Here is a 5,761-nt window from a genome sequence, read left to right as displayed (position 1 = left end):
GTCTTCCAGGTCACTTAACCATTCTTGTGCCTCAGTTATTCTGCTATTGATTCCTTCTAGTGTATTTTTCATTTCAGTTATTGTATTGTTCATGTCTGTTTTTTTTTAATTCTTCTAGGTGTTTGTTCTTTAATTCTTCTATCTCTTTGTTAAACATTTCTTGCATCTTCTAGATCTTTGCCTCCATTCTTTTTTCATGGTCTTGGATCATCTTCACTATCATTATTCTGAATTCTTTTTCTGGAAGGTTGCCTATCTCCACTTCATTTAGTGGTTTTTCTGGGGTTTTATCTTGTTCCTTCACCTGGTACATAGTCCTCTGCCTTTTCATTTTCTCTATCTTTCTGTGAATATGGTTTTCATTCCACAGGCTGCAGGACTGTAGTTCTTGCTTCTGCTATCTGCCCTCTGTTGGATGAGGCTATCTAAGAGGCTTGTGCAAGTTTTCTGATGGGAGGGACTGGTGGTGGGTAGAGCTGGGTGCTGCTCTGGTGGGCAGAGCACAGTAAAACTTTAATCTGCTTGTGTGCTGATGGGTGGGGCTGAATTCCCTCCCTGTTGGTTGTTTGGCTTGAGGCACACAGCCCTGGAGCCTACAGGCCCTTTGGTGAGGCTAATGTCGGACTCTGGGAGGGCTTATACCAAGGAGTACTTCCCAGAACTTCTGCTGCCAGTGCCCTTGTCCTCGCAGTGAGCCACAGCCACTCCCCGCCTCTGCAAGAGACCCTCCAACACTAGCAGGTAGGTCTGGTTCAGTCTCCTATGCTGTCACTCTCCTTCCTTCTATGTCCTGATGCACACACAGTCTTGTGTGTGCCCTCTGTTTCCCCCAGACCCGTCAGAGTTGTGCAATCAAATCCCGCTAGCCTGCAAAGTCTGATTCTCTGAGAATTCCAACTCCCTTTGCCAGACCCCAAGGCGTTTTCTGATGGGAGGGACTGGTGGTGGGTAGAGCTGGGTGCTGCTCTGGTGGGCAGAGCACAGTAAAACTTTAATCTGCTTGTGTGCTGATGGGTGGGGCTGAATTCCCTCCCTGTTGGTTGTTTGGCTTGAGGCACACAGCCCTGGAGCCTACAGGCCCTTTGGTGAGGCTAATGTCGGACTCTGGGAGGGCTTATACCAAGGAGTACTTCCCAGAACTTCTGCTGCCAGTGCCCTTGTCCTCGCAGTGAGCCACAGCCACTCCCCGCCTCTGCAAGAGACCCTCCAACACTAGCAGGTAGGTCTGGTTCAGTCTCCTATGCTGTCACTCTCCTTCCTTCTATGTCCTGATGCACACACAGTCTTGTGTGTGCCCTCTGTTTCCCCCAGACCCGTCAGAGTTGTGCAATCAAATCCCGCTAGCCTGCAAAGTCTGATTCTCTGAGAATTCCAACTCCCTTTGCCAGACCCCAAGGCTGGGAAGCCTGACGTGGGGCTCAGAACCTTCACTCCAGTGGGTGGACTTCTGTGATATAATTGTTCTCCAGTTTGTGACTCACCCACCCAGTGGTTATGGGATTTGATTTTATTGTGATTGTGCCCCACCTACCATCTCATTGCAGGTTCTCCTTTGTCTTTGGATGTGGGGCATCTTTTCTGGTGAGTTCCAGGGTCTTCCTGTCAATAACTGTTCAGCAGTTAGTTTTGATTCTGATGCTCTTGCAAGAGAGAGTGAGCACACATCCTTCTACTCCGCCATCTTCAACTAATCTCCCAAACTTACTATTAACAATAATCCCACTAAGCGATATCTAAATTTTTTCTCTTTTTTTCCCTTTAAATATATCTTATTAGGGATAGAGTATTGTGTTCCACAGTTTCTCAAAATAATTACTGCCTTTAATGTGTTTATGTTGTCAATTTAAAGTGCAGTTATGTTTATATGTTGATATCTGAATTCAATTTTAAGGTTTATTGTATTTCCAGACAATTCTAGTCATTATATCTTTTCTTTTCATTTTATTCACACTCATCCTCAGTATGTAGCCATTTTCATTTATTACTTTATTATCTAGTACATCAAAATTGGCAGATAATTATTTTTTATATTTATTTCCTCTTATACAAAAGTTTGCATATTATGTACACTGTTCTGAACCTTTCTTTATTTCCTTTTTCACTTTAAAATATTGACTGTCTCCATATACTTCATAGATATCTTCTTTATTCTTTTTGATTGTTTTGTGGTACTGCCTTTTGAGGGTACCATTGGTTATTCAATGAGCAGACCAGGCTTGCTAATGGCATTTTTTTCCTACAATCACTGCTGAAATGAATGTTTTGTGCCTATCTTGTTTCCTACTTATTTGGATGTATATTCAGGTAGCATCATCAGTAGAAGTCCCCAGGAACCCTGAGGTAAAGATTAGCATGCAGATAGTTTAATAGGGACTATTCTTAGTATTAATATCTGGAGGGAAAAGAAAAAGAAAGCAGGATTGAATGCAGGGAGAAGTCAGGCTGCAATGCAGTATCAATTAAGGCCTCAGACAACCGTGCAGGGAGCTCTGAACCTAGGGTAGTCCTTCAGGGTCATCACAAGTTAAGGTGAGGGGTCCAGCTTTATACCACTGAGACCATCAGTAATTGGAAATGGGTACCCTTCAAAACGGGGTTAGTCAACCTTCCTAACCTGATAACTTAAAGTTGTCAGCCCACAGCCTGATCAGTAGTTGGGTAACTATATCAGTCCTAAAAGAGAGATCCATGCAGCATGACACAATACTCTATCAAAGCTGATCCCTGATGACATTTGAATTCACTTACATCATATCACTTCAAGGCTCTGGGTGGGCCTCTTCTGCTGGAAGAAACTCACAAGTGGGAGATTAGTAGGATGAACTGCAGCCCCTGCTGCTATAACTTGGTCTTGAAGCTACAACTGATTATCATTATCTTCATCCAATACTATCCATTCTAGACTCCCTTCACTGTCAGCTGGCAACACTGTGGGTCTTGGTGGTTCACCACGTGGAATGAATAAGACCCTCATCCCTGAGAAGTCTGTACTTCGGCTTTCCATGTCATTTGAAAGCACTGACCACTAAACTTATCCATATATCATCAAAATTGGACAAGGGAGAACTAAGAGATATCCAAGTGGATAATTTGGATGTCTAACATATTTCTTCTTGCTCCCATTGTGTGACAGCAGCCCTACCTCCTCTTCATGATCCAGGTCAATTACCCTTAACAAGATTGTGAATTTTATTCCTCCCTGTTGGTCCCTTGGCAGGAGGAGCCCACAATGTGGGCTTAGCGCAAAGTTAAATGGATCTCTTGCTGATTGCCTGGAGGAAGGATTTCCCTCTCTGGAGACCATAACTTCTAATCTAGAAGAGCACAGAATTAAGGGGATTTGAGTGACCACAAATTCCCCAAGTAGAACATTGGAAATAATGAAAAGTACAGTCTTCTTGCCCATATCTATTATTTCTCAGACCAATATTTTCTACCCATTGGAGGGAGCATCATATGATGGATGTTGATATAAGGTACATGGGATGTCCTAGAGCAGGGGTCCCCAACCCCTGGGCCGCAGACCAGTACCAGTCACGCAGCAGGAAGTAAGCGGTGGGCAAGCCATCGAAGCTTCATTTGCTGCTCCCCTTCGCTCCCCTTTGTTCACATTACTGCCTGAACTGTTCTCCTCTCCCTCCCCGTCTGTGAAAAAATTATCTTCCACAAAATCGGTCCCTGGTGCCAAAAAGGTTGGGGACCGCTGTCTTAGAGGATGACACCCCATCTTCACAGCATATTGTCTCCAAGTTGGTGCCTTAGCTGTGCACCAGTATATTGCTGTATTAGGCCAACAGCTTCTGGGTGGTGTGGTATATGAGAGGACAAGTGGATTCTATAGACATATATAAACTTTCACACTGCCTTTGCCATAAAGTGGGTCTCTTGAGCCTCTATGACATTACGTTGTTGATACGTAAAATATTCTATAAGGCCTTAGATAGCAGTTCTGGCAAACAAATGGACTGACTCCAGTCATTCCAAAATTGCAGTCTGACTGACACCCAAACCCATGCTCTTAGATAGATACCATTCTATGTTTATTCCCTCATGATTCAGATAAAAGCAGAGGACCTAAGATTATACCCAAGCAAAGGAAATAAAGTTGAAACCTTGAGAAATATACAGCAAAACAAGGAGCTCACTTTAATTCTAAACACAAAAATAGAGATGGGAAGACAGTAGTCTTCATCCCATTCCCATATACACCTATGAATAAACACAGGTAATATTTACTGAGAGCTTACTCTGTGCTAGTCATTGTTCTAAGTACTTGGCTTTAATTAACTCTTTTAAACTTCTCAACAAACATATGGCTATCCCACTTTAGTGCTGAGAACACTGGGGCACAGACAGATTAACACACTCCTTTCTTTCACTAGTAAGTGATGAATCCTGCGTTCTAAACTGTGTGGTCTGGCTTCAGGGTTTTTACACTTAAATGCTACCCTATATCACTTCTAAAAACAGGAAAGAGGGAAAGAAAGACCCAGGGTGGAGTTTTTTTGTTTCTTTGTTTGTTTTTTGACTGGGAAAATAAATTATTTTGTTTGGGGCAGTGGGCGGTGGTCCAGTCTTAGAACTTCTGGAATGCTTCTTGGTGCCATCATCCTTGTTGACCTTGAGCATGTTGAAGTGCACCATTTTGCTCAGGGGCCGGCACTTGCCCACTGTGACACTGTTGCTGATTCGGACATCCCTGAAGCAGGGGGAAAGGTGCACAGACCTCTTTTTGTGGTGCTTCTAGAAGCGGTTGTACTTTCGGATGTAGTGGAGGTAGTCTCGGTGGATGACAACGGTCTTCTGCATCTTCATCTTGGTCACCACGCCAGACCGGATCCGCCCTCGGATGGAGACATTACCAGTAAAAGGGCATTTCTTGTCAATGTAGGTGCCCTCCATGGCCTCCTTTGGTGTCTCGAAGCCCAGACCAATGTTCTTGTAGTATAATGGGAGCTTCTCCTTGCCAGTTTCTCCAAGCAGGACCCTCTTCTTATTTTGAAAGATGGTCAGTTGCTTTGGATAGGCACGCTCAGTCTGAATGTCTGCCATCTTCCCAGCTGTCTGAAAAAAAACCAGGGTGCCTTTTTTTTTTACAAACTTCCCTAACCATTCAATATCCTTACTGCCCACCAGTTAGTCATATAAACCTCCAGTACCAGCCTATAAGGGAGAATAAGAAGTAAGGGTGTGTTTCTAGTAAAGTGACAAGGATATCATACTTGGATTTGAGCATTGTGTCAGCCAGTTCTGGCTGGGAGACCAGAGAAACTCTTAGCCCTTTGGGCTTCAGTTTCCTCTGAAGTAGGATTAGATGCTTTCTCAGGTTCTTGGCTATTTCATAACCAAGAAATAATTATCATACTGGATTATGCTGAACTACCTGGAATTTGGGAGAATGGGTTCACTTTTCCACATAAATGGAACCTCAGCTGCTTACATGAGAATGTCTTTACCATCACAGCTTATCTGGAGAAAACATCAAGGTGAATCTTTTAACCTTGGGCTCTAACAGTACTTGTTTGAGTGAAAGGTACAACCTTATCCTAGAAGCTAAAACCTGGTGACAAAGGGGCAATCAGCTTGAATCACAGTGAAGGGACATTCCTCATTTCAAAGCTGAACCAAAGTGCTATGCTCTGTGACAAGCAGGTGAACTCTCAGAGGCCCTGAAAAGTTGGTGAATCCATCAGCATGGGGAATCGGCTATCTTGACTGCAAATCAATGACTCATTCTGGCACCCCCTTGACAGCTGCTGAT

The 5,761-nt window shown here is 43.7% G+C and overlaps 1 pseudogene; it reads right to left on the bottom strand.

Moving 5' to 3' along the window:
• Positions 1 to 4,583: 4,583 nt before the first annotated feature.
• Positions 4,584 to 5,052, bottom strand: LOC103082344 (40S ribosomal protein S11 pseudogene; annotated as a pseudogene).
• Between the last annotated feature and the right edge of the window lie 709 nt (positions 5,053 to 5,761).

This window comes from Lipotes vexillifer, unplaced genomic scaffold (assembly GCF_000442215.2).
Source record: "Lipotes vexillifer unplaced genomic scaffold, Lipotes_vexillifer_v1.1 scaffold1365, whole genome shotgun sequence".
NCBI classification, from domain to species: domain Eukaryota; kingdom Metazoa; phylum Chordata; class Mammalia; order Artiodactyla; family Lipotidae; genus Lipotes; species Lipotes vexillifer.
Note: the sequence above shows the minus strand (reverse complement) of the source record. Positions and strands in the feature narration are given on the sequence as shown.